Genomic DNA, 16,462 nt, shown 5'->3' with positions numbered 1-16,462 from the left:
TAAGTATGAGTTCAATAAAGTATAAAGTCTAATTTCATGCCATTTGTCTATCTTATAACAAGATTACATCACTAAAAGGTAGTGTACCAAAGTATGAGTTTGACAGTGAGAACATAAAGGATATATTTTATCATTAAAGAACCAATAAGTGAACGACTGAACAACTCAATGCCAATTGCCTCATGGATACCAGAATTCTCTATTTAAAATGTTGATATTTACCTCCTCTACTTACTTCCACCTAAAATAGACAACCATGCCTTCTAGAAGTAGACACATAAACATACATATATTTGCAATTAATCAAAGCGATGCAACTTTTGTTGTGAACATATGGGGTTTTGTTCATTTTTACTTTTCTCTAGGATAGAACAGTTTCATTTAACAAAAGATTTTTAAGTGCATCTTCTCCCAAATAAAACAACCAAGTCACATTCTTTGCAATTTTTGATTCAAACTTATATAAAAAAATCACAGTCCAAGTTAAAATTGTATTATAAATATATTCTAATTACATAGTTAGATGTATTATTACATCATTGATTTTGCTAGTGTAATAGAAAATTGTAGTGGTTAATACCATATGTCAACAAATTGAGTCACAACTATAAGAAGGTAACAATGTTTGGTATAAATATATGATTACGGTATATTTCACTCACATTAGATCTGTCAAGACAATAATTCGATGAACCCATCATACAGATTTACAGATCTACACCAACGATTAACACTGCAAGACTAGCAGGGACATAATGCTCATCTTGTAATCTTTTTATTTAATTTCTTATAAGTTTACTTTGAATACATGATGTTAAGTATGAATTTAATTCTACATAGACTAAATGAATAATATCTGGAATTCTTGAAACTACTAATACTATCTAAAATAGTATTTACAAATTAAAGTTGATCTTATTATTTTAAAAATCTTGAGAAAAAATAAAATGCATTTTGTCAAAATGTAAATAATAATAATAACATAGAAGAATCTTTTTTCTCTAGAGTCCCAATAGTAAATTTTAATTATCTATTGGCCTACACACATGATTAGTTATGTATGAAATGCAATATCTATTGCTTTTGAGTTGGGTATTGAACTCAATATATTTTTACTCACTATGAATGACTTGATACTTACAATAAAAATAGTAGAATAAATCAATTAATGTTGGTCGACGACACGCTCTCCTTTCTGAAAAGAGGAAAGTATACTTTCACCGGTGCGTAAAAGCAATATCCGATCAATGTTGGTCCAGGGCACGCTCAACCAAAGTATAATATACTCATCCTAAAATAAAGTATTTCCCGTCACAGTTTACACGACTCGCTTCATTTCTCATGCATTTCCACCACCAGAGGGATTTTAGACTCGTTTAGTTTAATGCCCAATTAATTAGAGCGTGCAACCACAATCAAGCCCACAATTCTCTCTCCATGTAGGTGTGTATGTGGGGTGAAATAACTCCATGCATGTGTGTACACCGGTGGAAGCACTTCATGCATGTATGCATGCATTAATTTCTTCAGTAATTAGGCGTTGTGGTAGGGCATCTATAATGCAAAGGTGCTTGTTTGGGCGCTTAGACAATAAAAAGAATTTATTAAGAAAATAAGATCAGGGTAGGAGTCTGCATGTCCAACGCAGGGCGCCTATTTGAGCACTAATGGGGTTGTTTTTGCCGTAAATATATGGGTAGCACTCGATAAAAAAGGGCTCGCGCGAAAAAAAAGGCCAAGCGTCCCGTGCCTGGCTTTGCATCGACGCTAGCAAGAATCGCCTAATCGAATGGGATTCGGCCATAACGGCCAGGAATAGAAGCCTGGCGCCTTGTGTCGGTGTCAAAACCGACAGATCTCGGGTAGGGGGTCCCGAACTGTGCGTCTAAGGATCAAAGGTAACAGGAGGCAGGGGACACGATATTTATCCAGGTTCGGGCCCTCTTGATGGAGGTAATACCCTACTTCCTGCTTGATTGACTTTAATGAGTATAGGGGTTACAAGAGTTGATCTACCTCGAGATCGTAATAGCTAAACCCTAGATGTCTAGCTTATATGATTATGATTGCCCCTATGGACTAAACCCTCCGGTTTATATTGACACAGGAGGGACCTAGGGTTGTATAGAGTCAGTTTACAGAGAAAGGAAGATGCATAATCCAAACTCAAGCTTGCCATCCACGCAAAGGAGAGTCCCATCCGGACATGGGGGGAGGTCTTTGATATCGTATCTCCACGGCCCATTAGTCCGACCCATATCACATAGCCCGGACGCTCGAGGACCCCCTAGTCCAGGACTCCCTCAGTAGCCCCTGAACCGGGCTTCAATGATGATGTATCTGACGCGCAGATTGTCTTCGGCATTGCAAGGCGGGTTCCTTCTCTGAATACTCCAAAGCAGTCTTCTGCACATAAGAGTTGTTTCCGGCCCTGCTTAACACTTACAACCCTAAGATGTAAAGGCAACAAAAATAAGTCACGTCCACGGGCAACGTTTTTGGCGAGACGCTATGTTCTGCCCTTGTTATTATTCTGAACCGTTTTATAGCCCCCGCTTCGTGTTTCGAGGCACAGTCATTGACACGTCTTGTCAAATCAGAGATCGTGTCCCCTTATCATGGGATTCTCATCAATATGGGTTTGGGTAATCCAACCGTGTCATTCACACGTTCCCTTGGGAATAGGCAAGATTTAAGGCTTATGAGGGGACGCTTGATATCCACTACCTTTATAAGATAATGATCCGTCTTTTTACCCAATGCCTTCTTCCTCCTCAGCCCATCTGCCCTTCGAGCTCCAGCACCCAAGTTCCAATCTTTTCCATCACCACCAAGCACCCTAGCCATGTCTGGATCTGGAGCGCAGGGCAAGTGGATGGCTTCCTTTGTTACAGAGGAGAACATCAAGGAGCTCCGGGAAGCTAGGTACTTGGCCGTGGACATAGCCCACTGGCTCCCTGCCAAAAACCAGAGCATTCCCACCCCAAAGCCTAATGAGAGGGTAGTGTTCATCCCACATTTCCTTCGCGGACTAGGGTTTCCCCTCGATCCTTTCGTCCGATGTCTCATGTTTTACTACGGGCTAGATTTCCATGATCTAGCCCCAAATTACTTCCTCACCATTTCGGCGTTTATCGTCATGTGCGAGGCATTCCTCTGCATCCCTCCCCACTTCGGCCTATGGCTCAAGGTCTTCAATGTGAAGCCGGAGGTGGTTGAAGGTCAACACACGGAGTGCGGCGGCGCCATGGTGAGCAAACTTCCCAACGTTACCTGGCCCAAGGGGACCTTCGTGGAGACCGTCAAGGGATGGCAACAGGGGTGGTTCTATATCACGGAACTCCGTGACACCACATGGGCCACTGATCCCGAGTTCAAGTCCGGTCCTCCAATGCGGCTTACATCATGGATCAACAAGGGCCTGGATTGGGCGTCGTCCGACGAGGTGACGACACTGCCAAATCGCGTCAAGGGTATGATAAACAAGAACATAAGTCTTGTCAGTGTGATCCAGGTGATGCTCTTTCGCCGGATTCTCCCCTGCCAAAGTCGGACTTTATATATGTGGGAATTCGACCCGGCAGTCCTCGGACCCTGCAGTGGTTCTTTGGCACAACGCATGAAGACATATGGAAGCTGCTTTTTTAAGGCCCAGAAATCGTGGCCGAAAACGAACGAAGACCTCGGCCTGGACTACACTCATCCGGAAACTCCCGTAAGTTTTCTGATGACCTTAATTTGTGAATCCAAGGAGTATATTGAGCTTTCCATTCTTCCCACAGGGCTAGACAAAGAAGGCGGAGTGGATCCAATGTCTGGCTCCTTTACCCAAAGACTCAGCCATTCCTCTGTTGACAAGGATGCTGGTTCCGGCGCCGTATCAGGCGCCAGAAAGAAGGCTAAGAAGAAGAGCAAGGAGACCAGAGGTGGCCTCCGCAGTAAAGGCGCATTGGACGTCGTGTCCGAAGACACCAAGACTTTCTCCTCTCATGACAAAGATGAATAGGAGGAAGAGAGCAACTCTCCCCTGAAGGAGGGAAAGAAGAAAAGGGAGGCTTCCGCGGATCTAGAGGCGGAGGCGTCCAAGAAGGGGAAACTCTCCCTTTAGGATGATTCCGAAACGGATGCCGACGCCATCCCCGAGTGGCACCCCAGACCGAAGCCCCTGGCCGGATCATAAGTATCCAAAGACACCATTCATATATTCGGTTTTATGCCTTGTGGTTCTAACATATTGAATTGCGCCTAGCAGCCCGGCTCGCGATCTCCCCCAACGATCATCGTCATCTGGGAACTCGCTAGGGCCGAACATGATGGAGAGCGAGTCGCCTCTGCAGGCCTCTCCACCCACCGCTACGGACAACACCAAAGTATTGTCCCGAAGAACCTCTCCAGGTCACAGGGAGGTGCAGGAGGCCGTGAAGGTGGCAATGGAGGGTAATACCTCTGTTGCTGAAAAGAGGGGGGAACCGACCCCCATGGAGACCGGCAACAGGGGCCATGCCCAATTCGGCCTCCAACCGAATATTATTCTGGAGATCCATACGGCTCCAGAATCGGGCGAGCAGCCTCCTTCAAAGGAAGAGGGCCCACCTCCTCCACTGGTGACCTCTATCAATCCGGAGGCGCCGGACACTCTGGTGGAAGCGCTTTAGAGTGCTTCCATTGTGGAGGAACATCGTACCCTTATGGCTACGGTGGTTGAAAAGGTTCGGTCTGCTAAAAATGGATTGAACGAAGCCTATACCAGCCTTTAACAAGCTTTAAGGTATGTAACATAATATATTTTTGGCTGTTTTCAAAAAGGAATGCCTGTGTATAGATAGTAGCCCCTGAGACTCTGTTCGGCGTTCGCGAAGAAAGGCCGAACAGAGGAACGAATAATTCTTCGTAGGAGATAACATATATGTCTGTTTTGATGAACATGCTTCGATGCTAGCGACAACCTCCCATGCCGCCGAAGTGTCCGAACTAAAGCGGAAGTTGGAGGAAAAGCAAGGTATGCGATATCGAAGCTTATCTGAAATGATATGAGTTCCGATTTGTTATTTAAATGAGTTTCAGGATTACGCTAATAGTTGACGCGTCTGAGGTCGAGGCCCTCAAGAGCGCGCTGGCCGAGGCCAAGAAGGAGGCGGAAGAGGAACAAGCCGCCCGCTTAAAACATGAAGCAAGGTTGGATGAAGTCCAACAAGAGCTCAAGAATGCTATAAGGAAATGTGAGCCCTTGGAGCGCAAGGTGTCGGATCGAGACTCCGAACTTGCTACGGCGCTCCAAAGTGTGAAGGAGGCCCGGGTTGAGGCCCAAGGATCCTGTCGGGAGATCCGAGAGGCAAAGCAAATAGCGGCGGGTAAGGCCTTTAATATGTAGAGCAAATTTGTAAGGAGAAAGTACACCTTAGTGACCCGCATTTGGAGTTCTCCAGGAGCGTTTGTGGATCTACCCCGGAGTATTGCTGATGCTGCGGATTTCTTCCGAGCCGAAGAGGGGAGCTCAACAGAGAAGCTGTTTTGGTCGCAGTACCTTGCACCAGAGCATCCAGTGCCCCTCAACGATCAGCTGAAGCAGCTGGCCGAACTGCATAGGGTGGCCGAACTGGCCATGAAGGACGTTATAGTCCGTCTTTGGCTAGCTGAACACATACCCATCAGCCACTTTGGGCTTGTGAAGCGGCTAGTCGATGCCTGCCCACGGCTTGGTGTTATAAAGCGGCCAGTCTGTATCAAAGGTGCCCGGATGGCCTTCGCCCGTGTCAAGGTGCAGTGGGCGAAGATGAATGCCACCAATCTTGCAACCAAGGGACCGCCCGCAGGCAAGGAGCACCGTACGCTGGAGCGGTATTTCGACGACGTCCTTGAAGGATCCCGCATTGTAGAGGGACATTGTTCGAAGTACATCATTTTTGAATGAATGTATCTATGCTGCCCAAACTTTTTATTATGAAAGCAAGGCCTTTGAATAATATTTTTGCTTGTTTTGTCTTAAATTATTTTCCTCCTTTGCGACAGTTTACTGTAATTGAGAGTTGGCCAGTCGTCGGCTTCAACCCCCACATAGGTAGTAGGGGGTGTTCGGAACATCACATGAACACACTTAACCCAACGTCTTGGTCCTTGAAGGAGGTGTTAGTGCGGTGAACCAGGCAATCAGACTATGCGGCTTTATCACCCTCACTTAGCCATAGGAGTTTGACAATAAAATTGTAGGCGCAACCCTGGTATTGTTCGGTTATCCAAACTTGGTTGCTGTAGATGCCTAACCAGGTGAAGAACGGTCCTTCGTGTGACACGAAAAAAATAGCAAGAGATTTATACTTAGTCACCGAATAGCTGACCAACTCTCGCCGCATCATGATAGTCACTTTTCGGCTTTCTCTACTGAGGCGTTTATCCGGATGATCCAGAAACACAATCACAGTAGTTCTCCCTTTACTTCCTTAGCCGTACAATCGGAATGTAAGGTAGTAACCACAGGAGCCGAGCAACCCAACTATTGACACAAGACATGATTCGGAGTCGATGCATATAATGCTATATTCGGGATGCCGAATTGTACTATAAAAGTGTTCGGACTTATGTTATTTTTAAGAAATGTACGTGGATGAATGGAGTCCCTGGCGATTTGTAAATCATGCCGAGGTGTACATGACAATCGGACGAAAGAAAAAGAGGGAATACAGAGTGAGAAATAAGCCAGTACCGAATAGGTTGGGTGAAAAACGGTTTCCATTATAGTCTGATTGATACGTCAAAACATCTTTGTACAGATAATTCTATAAGCATCGAGGCTATTTTACATGACAAGCACAAGGGAAAGTTGTGTACAGGTACTAAAAAAGGAAGAGGTGATCTTTGAAGGTCCTTTAGATACTCTGCCATACATATGCGCTGCTTTTCGCCTTGGTGTGTGATCCTTTGAGAGTATCAATGATCGGGTTTTCATAAGGGGCCGGGAAAAAGGTGCCGTTGGCACCATCAAAAGGTGATGTGGGTTGTAAGGAACCTGAAAAAACGGAAAATAAGGTGAAAGAGGATATGAAGGTCCAGGTAGGGTCGAGCCGTATTGTGGACTTTATTTTTGATATGCCGTCCTTGCCCATGATATTTTGAGTGCATAGTTATGTACGCGCGATATATATGCCGTGATTCGGTTGGAGCTAAGACGGAGGCCAAATTGCTAATCGAGCTCCTGACGAGATGGACTGTCGGTCCGCACAGTAGTCCGAACTCGTTTGACAGTGTCCCGGGGCTATACGGCCGATGTAGGGTTTGGCTTGATGAGACCACCCTGTACTTCTGATGCGGGGGCCGCGGTGTGCTCCTCGGTACGAAGGGAGCGCTCCATGTTTCCACTGACTGTTATAACACCGCATGGTCCTGGCATCTTAAGTTTTAGATAGGCATAGTATGGGACTGCATTGAAGCAAGCGAATGCGGTTCGTCCAAGCAGTGCATGATAACCGCTGCGGAAAGGGACGATGTCGAAGATCAAGTCTTCACTTCGAAAGTTGTCCGGCGAGCCGAAGACGGCTTCCAATGTGATTGAGCCCATGCAGCAGGCCTCTACACCGGGTACTCCTTTAAAGGTAGTTTTGGTGGGCTTGATTCTTGACGAGTCAATGCCCATTTTGCGGACCGTGTCCTGATAGAGCTGGTTGTTGGAAATATGCCCTAGAGGCAATAATAAAAGGATTATTATTATATTTCCTTGTTCATGATAATTGTCTTTTATTCATGCTATAATTATCTTATCCGGAAATCGTAATACACGTGTGAATACATAGACCACAATACGTCCCTAGTAAGCCTCTAGTTGACTAGCTCGTTGGTCAACAGATAGTCATGGTTTCCTGACTATGGACATTAGATGTCATTGACAACGGGATCACGTCATTAGGAGAATGACGTGATGGACAAGACTCAATCCTAAGCATAGCACAAGATCGTGTAGTTCGTTTTGCTAGAGCTTTTCCAATGTCAAGTATCTCTTCCTTAGACCATGAGATTGTGTAACTCCCGGATACCGTAGGAGTGCTTTGGGTGTACCAAACGTCACAACGTAACTGGGTGACTATAAAGGTGCACTACAGGTATCTCCGAAAGTGCCTGTTGGGTTGACACGGATCGAGACTGGGATTTGTCACTCCGGATAACGGAGAGGTATCACTGGGCCCACTCGGTAGTGCATCATCATAATGAGCTCAAAGTGACCAAGTGTCTGGTCACGGGATCATGCATTACGGTACGAGTAAAGTGACTTGCCGGTAACGAGATTGAATGAGGTATTGGGATACCGACGACCGAATCTCGGGCAAGTAACATACTGTCTGACAAAGGGAATAATATACGGGGTTGCTTGAATCCTCGACATCGTGGTTCATCCGATGAGATCATCGAGGAGTATGTGGGAGCCAACATGGGTATCCAGATCCCGCTGTTGGTTATTGACCGGAGAGCCGTCTCGGTCATGTCTGCATGTCTCCCGAACCCGTAGGGTCTACACACTTAAGGTTCGGTGACGCTAGGGTTGTATGAATATGAGTATGCAGCAAACCGAATGTTGTTCGGAGTCCCGGATGAGATCCCGGACGTCACGAGGAGTTCCGGAATGGTCCGGAGGTAAAGAATTATATATAGGAAGTGTTGTTTCGGCCATCGGGAAAGTTTCGGGGTCACCCGGTATTGTACCGGGACCACCGGAAGGGTCCCGGGGGTCCACCGGGTGGGGCCACCTATCCCGGAGGGCCCCGTGGGCTGAAGTGGGAGGGGAACCAGCCCCTAGTGGGCTGGTGCGCCCCCCCTTGGGCCCCCCTGCGCCTAGGGTTGGAAACCCTAGGTGGGGGCGCACCACTTGCCTTGGGGGGCACTTCACCCCCCTTGGCCGCCGCCCCCCTTGGGAGATTGCATCTCCCAGGGCCGGCGCCCCCCTTGGGGGCCTATATAAAGGAGGGCAAGGGGGAGGGCAGCCATACCCTGTGTCTTGGCGCCTCCCTCCCCCTGCTACACCTCGTCCTCCTCCCGCAGCAGCTTGGCGAAACCCTGCCGGAGTTCTGCTGCATCCACCACCACGCCGTTGTGCTGCTGGATCATCATCAACCTCTCCTTCCCCCTTGCTGGATCAAGAAGGAGGAGACGTCATCCGCTCCGTACGTGTGTTAAACGCGGAGGTGTTGTCCGTTCGACACTTGGTCATCGGTGATTACGACTCCATCATCACCGTTCTCTTGAACGCTTCTGCACGCGATCTACAAAGTGGTACGTAGATGCAATCTCTCTCCCATGACTTGTTGCTTAGATGAACTCATAGATGGATTTTGGTGAAACCGTAGGAAAATTTTTAATTTTCTGCAACGTTCCCCAACAGTGGTATCAGAGCTAGGTCTATGCGTAGTTCTCTATTGCACGAGTAGAACACAAATTTGTTGTGGGCGTAGATCTTGTCAACTTGCTTTCCGCTACTAGTCTTTTCTTGCTTCAGCGGTATTGTGGGATGAAGCGGCCCGGACCGACCTTACACGTACGCTTACGTGAGACAGGTTCCACCGACTGACATGCACTAGTTGCATAAGGTGGCTAGCGAGTGTCTGTCTCTCCTGCTTTAGTTGGAGCGGATTAGATGAAAAGGGTCCTTATGAAGGGTAAATAGAAGTTGACAAAATCACGTTGTGGTTATTCGTAGGTAAGAAAATGGTCTTGCTAGAACCCAATTGCAGCCACGTAAAAGATGCAACAACAATTAGAGGACGTCTAACTTGTTTTTGCAGCAATTGTCATGTGATGTGATATGGCCAGAAGTTGTGATGAATGATAAATGATATATTGTTATGTATGAGATCATGTTCTTATAATAGGAATCACGACTTGCATGTCGATGAGTATGACAACCGGCAGGAGCCATAGGAGTTGTCTTTATTTTTTGTATGACCTGCGTGTCATTGAAGAACGCCATGTAAATTACTTTACTTTATTGCTAAACGCGTTAGCCATAGAAGTAGAAGTAGTCGTTGGCGTGACAACTTCATGAAGACACGATGATGGAGATCATGGTGTCATGCCGGTGACGAAGATGATCATGGAGCCCCGAAGATGGAGATCAAAGGAGCTATATGATATTGGCCATATCATGTCACTATTATATAATTGCATGTGATGTTTATTATGTTTATGCATCTTGTTTACTTAGAACAACGGTAGTAAATAAGATGATCCCTTATAATAATTTCAAGAAGGTGTTCCCCCTAACTGTGCGCCATTGCTAAAGTTCATCGTTTTGAAGCACCACGTGATGATCGGGTGTGATAGATCCTTACGTTCACATACAACGGGTGTAAGACAGTTTTACACATGCAGAAACACTTAGGGTTAACTTGACGAGCCTAGCATGTACAGACATGGCCTCGGAACACAAGAGACCGAAAGGTCGAACATGAGTCATATGGAAGATACGATCAACATGGAGATGTTCACCGATGATGACTAGTCCGTCTCACGTGATGATCAGATATGGCCCAGTCGACTCGGATCGTGTAACACTTAGATGACTAGAGGGATGTCTAATCTGAGTGGGAGTTCATTAAATAATTTGATTAGATGAACTTAATTATCATGAACTTAGTCTAAAAACCTTTGCAAATATGTCTTATAGATCAAATGGCCAAAGCTCATGTCAACATGAACTTCAACGCGTTCCTAGAGAAAACTAAGCTGAAAGATGATGGCAGCAACTATTCAGACTGGGTCCGGAACCTAAGGATCATCCTCATAGCAGCCAAGAAAGATTATGTCCTAGATGCACCGCTAGATGAAGCACCCATCCCAGAGAACCAAGACATTATGAACACTTGGCAATCACGTGCTGATGATTACTCCCTCGTTTAGTGCGGCATGCTTTACAGCTTAGAACCGGGGCTCCAAAAGCATTTTGAGCGACACGGAGCATATGAGATGTTCGAGGAGCTGAAAATGGTTTTTCAAGCTCATGCCCGGGTCGAGAGATATGAAGTCTCCGACAAGTTCTATAGTTGTAAGATGGAGGAAAACAGTTCTGTCAGTGAGCACATACTCAAAATGTCTGGGTTGCACAACCGCCTGTCCCAGCTGGAGATCAACCTCCCAGACGAGGCGGTCATTGACAGAATCCTTCAGTCGCTCCCACCAAGCTACAAGAGCTTTGTGCTGAACTACAATATGCAGGGGATGGTGAAGACCATTCCTGAAGTATTTTCAATGCTGAAGTCAGCAGAGGTTGAAATCAAGAAAGAACATCAAGTGTTGATGGTCAATAAGACCACTAAGTTCAAGAAGGGCAAGGGTAAGAAGAAATTCAAGAAGGACGGCAAAGATGTTGCCGCGCCCGGTAAGCCAGTTGCCGGGAAGAAGTCAAAGAATGGACCCAAGCCTGAGACTGAGTGCTTTTATTGCAAATGGAAGGGTCACTGGAAGCGAAACAGCCCCAAATACTTAGCGGACAAGAAGGCTGGCAACACCAAAGGTATATGTGATATACATGTAATTGATGTGCATAGTTTTCAGTAATATTATATTTTTTATGACATGCATTAACATATAGTTAGTTAAATCTAAAGTGAAAATTTGGCTCAATACACGAAGGGGGCAATAAATCGGGGCAGAGGTAGTAACTAACAGTGATACATATAATTGACGGCAAATGTGAGCAAGGGATCACACATGTCTTTTATCGACTGGAATGAGAATGCGATACAATAAGAATTAAGGCCACAATGACGCGATGCAGCGGTGGTTACAGGTGGCAAGAAGACATATGCATTCATCAACAACATCCTTGTCGGCTCAGTGTGCCGAGCCACCGACCCCCGGCTGACGGGCAGTGGCTTTTTGTGGCGAGTTCAACGTGTTTCTCAACAAAGATGTCCAAGGCTTCTAGCCGATCAAAGAAGGTCAAACGTCGTAACGTCTTCACTGGCGTGTAAAGGCCTATGTAGATGACTTGCTCGTATATGTGGATGTGTAGATTGATGAATTCTTGTTGGGCCAGACATTGCGCAGTGGGCGCGACCTCGAGGTGGGCATCCTTCATTGTGTTGGCGAGCAGTTGCAGGGCCACCAGTGCATGAAAGAGGTTGTCATCATAAAAGTGATGAGGACGGCAAGCAACAAGGAGCCTGAGTGCGGAGCCTCTTGAGGACGGCCCACGATCATATTGTGCAACATAAAAACGAAGCTGGCGTCGGCGTATGCTATGAAGCACACGGTCTCCGGTCAAAATCAGATGCTGCCTGTGTTCCTCGCTGGTCGTTGCACCACGTCCACGGGTTCGTCGGTGTTTTTCCCGTGGCGGTGGATGGCACGACCGCCGGCGCCGCACACGCAGTCACCGGTGACAAGTTGCTGCGGGACGGCTAACGGTTCACGGGTTCGCCTGTGTTTTTCCATTGGCGGTGGACCGCCTGGGCTGTGTTGAATGACTTTTACGGTCTCAATAGGGGTGAAAGATTTAAGGGTCGGTGTTGAAGATAGCCTTGCCGATTGAGGATGAACCGGCCACCCGGAAAAATCCAGCCGACCAAGTTGGCTTGAAACGGCTAAAGTAATCCACATCCCACCTGACAAGTCAGAGCCGCCTTGCCTGCCGCTTATCCAGCTCTTCCCACGACCGATTAAGATACTGTGCACTAGGAAGTACCACATCTCAGGTCTTTTTCCCTCGCCCAACGGATTCTTGCATAGCAACGTCCGGCATCACACAAGAATGCTGAGGTTCTCTTCTAGATTTCTCGTAAGTTTTCTGGTGGGTGGCCGTGAGTGACGGGAGCGGTTCGAATGGGACGCCACGGTGGCGGATGGGCACGCCACGGGGGAAAGGAACGTGTACGTCCAGGAGGCAAGCGCCACGGCGACTCGGCGAGAGATCGTACTACCAAAGCACCCGGGCCGGGGGTTGGTGCTTGCTGACGGGTCACCGCCGGTCTCCGCCACAAGAATAATCCGGTGGTGGCCCAAGCATTCTGGCGGCCGTTGTTTAGGGGGACACGGCGGTGGCTGGCGACGCCCCGGCGGTCGCTTTCATCAGCTCGTCGTCTGCCGCTGCACGTCGCCGTCGGCCGGAGAGGGCGTGTGCGCACGCAACGCATCTGGGGATCGGACGGGTTCGGCATCCGAATCGTGTCCGGGGAGACATTATTGTGCGCGACGCACGGCCATGTGCCCTCTGCTCCGGACTGCTGGCTTGGCTTGTGGATAGGCACGGACTGGACGTACGATACCACGGTGACGCCTGCCCGCCGCTCCGGCGAGCCGGGTGAGTGACACGACGGTGCAAGAAGACTTCCGACACACGGAGGCGTTCATTTTTTTCTCCTACGCTCTACTTGAACAGTCGAACGTACGCTGTTAATTAATTCAGGCGCGTGGCATTGTTGTTTTTTCTGATAGAAAGATCGCAGCAGTTTTACACGTGAATCATGTATGCATGGTTTCCTTCCTTGGCTACCCAACACACGTCGGGTTCGCGTGGACCAGACGGCCGTGCAAGTGTAACCACCTTTTAATGCTGGCATGGCCATTGTGTCTTGCGTCCCACTCATGTTACACTAGCGTTGTACCTGCCCAATCGTGCAACCGGTCAACTCCGTGTGCCAAAAACTGTTATTAATGCTAACGCATGATTTCCACGAAGAATTAATCAAGGGTGGTTTCGTTGCCAAGAATTCTTTTAACCATTGACAAGAGTTCTTTGACGCTGCCGTAGACCGAGTAAGCGGCACCGACGACTCGATCTCATATGCATTTCCCTGGTGCATATCTAATGTTCAGCGTCATAATCTTGATTTGCTTCATGTCTTTTTCCTATTACTCCCTCCCTAAAGAAATGAAAGAGCGTTTGGATCACTACTTTAGTGATCTAAGCGCTCTTACATTTCTTTACAGAGAGAGTACTTAATATTACAACTATATGTAAGTCGCCTGAAAAATTAATTTTGGGTCATTGGGCCGTTGAATTTTGCTTTAAGATCATGTACCTTTTCCCCAAGTGTTGTATTGGGCTTTTCTTTCTTTGACTGGCCCCATATTTGGGTTAGTCAATTCTTTAAAGGGCGAAAGCGCATTTCAGTGCGACATAGCCTTCTTTTTTCTCCTTTGTTTATTCCGTTTTCTGTTTCTGTGTGTTTTTCTGTTTTTGTTCCCTTTATTAGATGTTTTTTTCTATTTCATGGGTATTTTTGGGATGTCGGGTGAGTGTAAATAGGCATACAAATACTATATAATATGTGCCAATATTTCATGATTATATGATTATTTTTTGCATATAAAAAATTCAACTTCGGTGCAAAGTTGTATGCAAAATGAAAAAACAATCTTCTTAAAGGAAATACCAACTACACCAATTCATTCTTTTTTTAGGAAACTTCATTATTATGATATTGTTAGTCTTTATTTCAATTTCATTTCACTTTAAGGGAAATACCAATGCCACTAATTCTAATTCTTTCTTAGATTTTTTTGAGTAAATTCCACTTTAATATGCTCATTAGTGCATATTTTTACATAAGTGTAATTTTTATGTATATTTTGTGCAAATTCTGTCACTGTTTGTTTTAGATTCTTTTTCCTATTTTTTGTACTTAAATGTTTATACCAATGCCATTAATTCATTCTTCCTCAGGAAATTTAATTGTTTTGATTTTTTTTCTTAAAGGGTAATACCAATGTTAATATGTCACTAATTCCTTCCTTCTTAGTAAATATCTTTTTTTTGCAAAATTCTATTAGTACTCCCTTCGTTCCTAAATACAAGTCTTTTAGAGATTGCAATATGGACTATATGCCGAGCAAAATGAGTGAATCTACACTATAAATTATGTCTACGTACATCTACATTGAAAGATTTACATTTAAGAAGGGAAGGAGTATATGTTTATTCTTGCGTATCATAAGAAACGTCCATGTATGTTACCGATTCAGGATGAAGGGGCGGTCCGGAAAAATCCAGCCGACCAAGTTGGCCTGAAACGGCTAAAGTAGCCCCAGTTGGCAAGTCAGAGCCGCCTTGCCTGCCGCTTATCCTGCCCCAACTTGCGTCCCACGACCGATTAAGATACTACAGCAAAACAAGGGGCCGGGGGTTTTTCTTGTGGCGGAGGCGGTCGGCTCGTGCCTGCTGACGGGCCACCGCCCGCCTCCACCACAAGAAAAATCACGGTGGTGGCCCGGCGGCCGTTGTTTAGGGGGACACGGAGGTGGCTGCCGACGCCCCGCCGGTCGCTTTCTTTCACCAGCTCGTCGTCTGCCGCTGCACGTCGCCGTCGGCGGGGAGGGGAGGGCGTGTGCGCACGAAAGACGAAACGCATCGGAGAATCGGGCGGCTTTGGCATCAGAATCGTGTCCGGGGAGCCATTGTGCGCGACGCACGGCCATGTGTCCTCTGCTCCGGAATGCTGGCCTGGCATGTTCGGCTTGTGGATAGGCATGGACGTACGATGCGACGGCGACGTGCTCCGGCGAGCCGGGTGAGTGAAATCCGCAGCGGTTTTACACGTGAATCATGCATGCATGGTTGCCTTCCTTGGCTGCCCAGCACACGTCGGGCTCACGTGGGCCAGACGGCCGTGCAACCACCTTTTAATGCTGGCATGGCCATTGTGCCTTGCGGGGCACTCGTGTTATGCTAGCGCATGGACGACGCGTACCGTGCAACGGGTCAACTCCGTGTGCCAAGTTTTATTATACTAGCCCTTCCATGATTTCTATGAAGAATCAAGGGTGCCTTTCTTGGCAAGAGTTCTTTTAACCATTGACAAGAGCTCTCCGACGCTGTCGTACAACGAGGAAGCTGTTAGGGAACGTAGTAATTTCATAAATTTTCCTACGCACACGCAAGATCATGGTGATGCATAGCAACGAGAGGGGAGAGTGTGTCCACGTACCCTCGTAGACTGAAAGCGGAAGCGTTATGACAACGCGGTTGATGTAGTCGTACGTCTTCACGATCCGACCGATCCAAGCACCGAACGTACGGCACCTCCGCGTTCACCACACGTTCAACTCGATGACGATCCCCGGACTCCGGTCCAGCAGGGTGTCGGGGATGAGTTCCGTCAGCACGACGGCGTGGTGACGATGATGATGTTCTACCGACGCAGGGCTTCGCCTAAGCACCACAACGATATGACCGAGGTGGAATATGGTGGAGGGGGGCACCGCACACGGCTAAGGAACGACCACGAAGATCAACTTGTGTGTTATGGGGTGTCCCCCTGCCCCCGTATATAAAGGAGGGATGGGGGAGGTGCAGCCGGCCCCTAGGGGTGCGCCTGGAGGAGTCCTACTCCCACCGGGAGTAGGACTCCTCCCTCTTGCCTTGTAGGAGAAGGAAAGAGGGGAGGGGAAAGAGGAAAGGGGGCACCGCCCCCCCTTCCTTGTCCTATTCGGACTAGGGGGGAGGGGGCGCGCGGCCTGCCCTGGCCGGCCCTCCTCTTCTCCC

The sequence above is a fragment of the Triticum aestivum genome, chromosome 1B (assembly GCF_018294505.1).
Source record: "Triticum aestivum cultivar Chinese Spring chromosome 1B, IWGSC CS RefSeq v2.1, whole genome shotgun sequence".
Classification (NCBI taxonomy): Eukaryota; Viridiplantae; Streptophyta; class Magnoliopsida; order Poales; family Poaceae; genus Triticum; species Triticum aestivum.
This window is presented reverse-complemented; position numbering follows the sequence as displayed.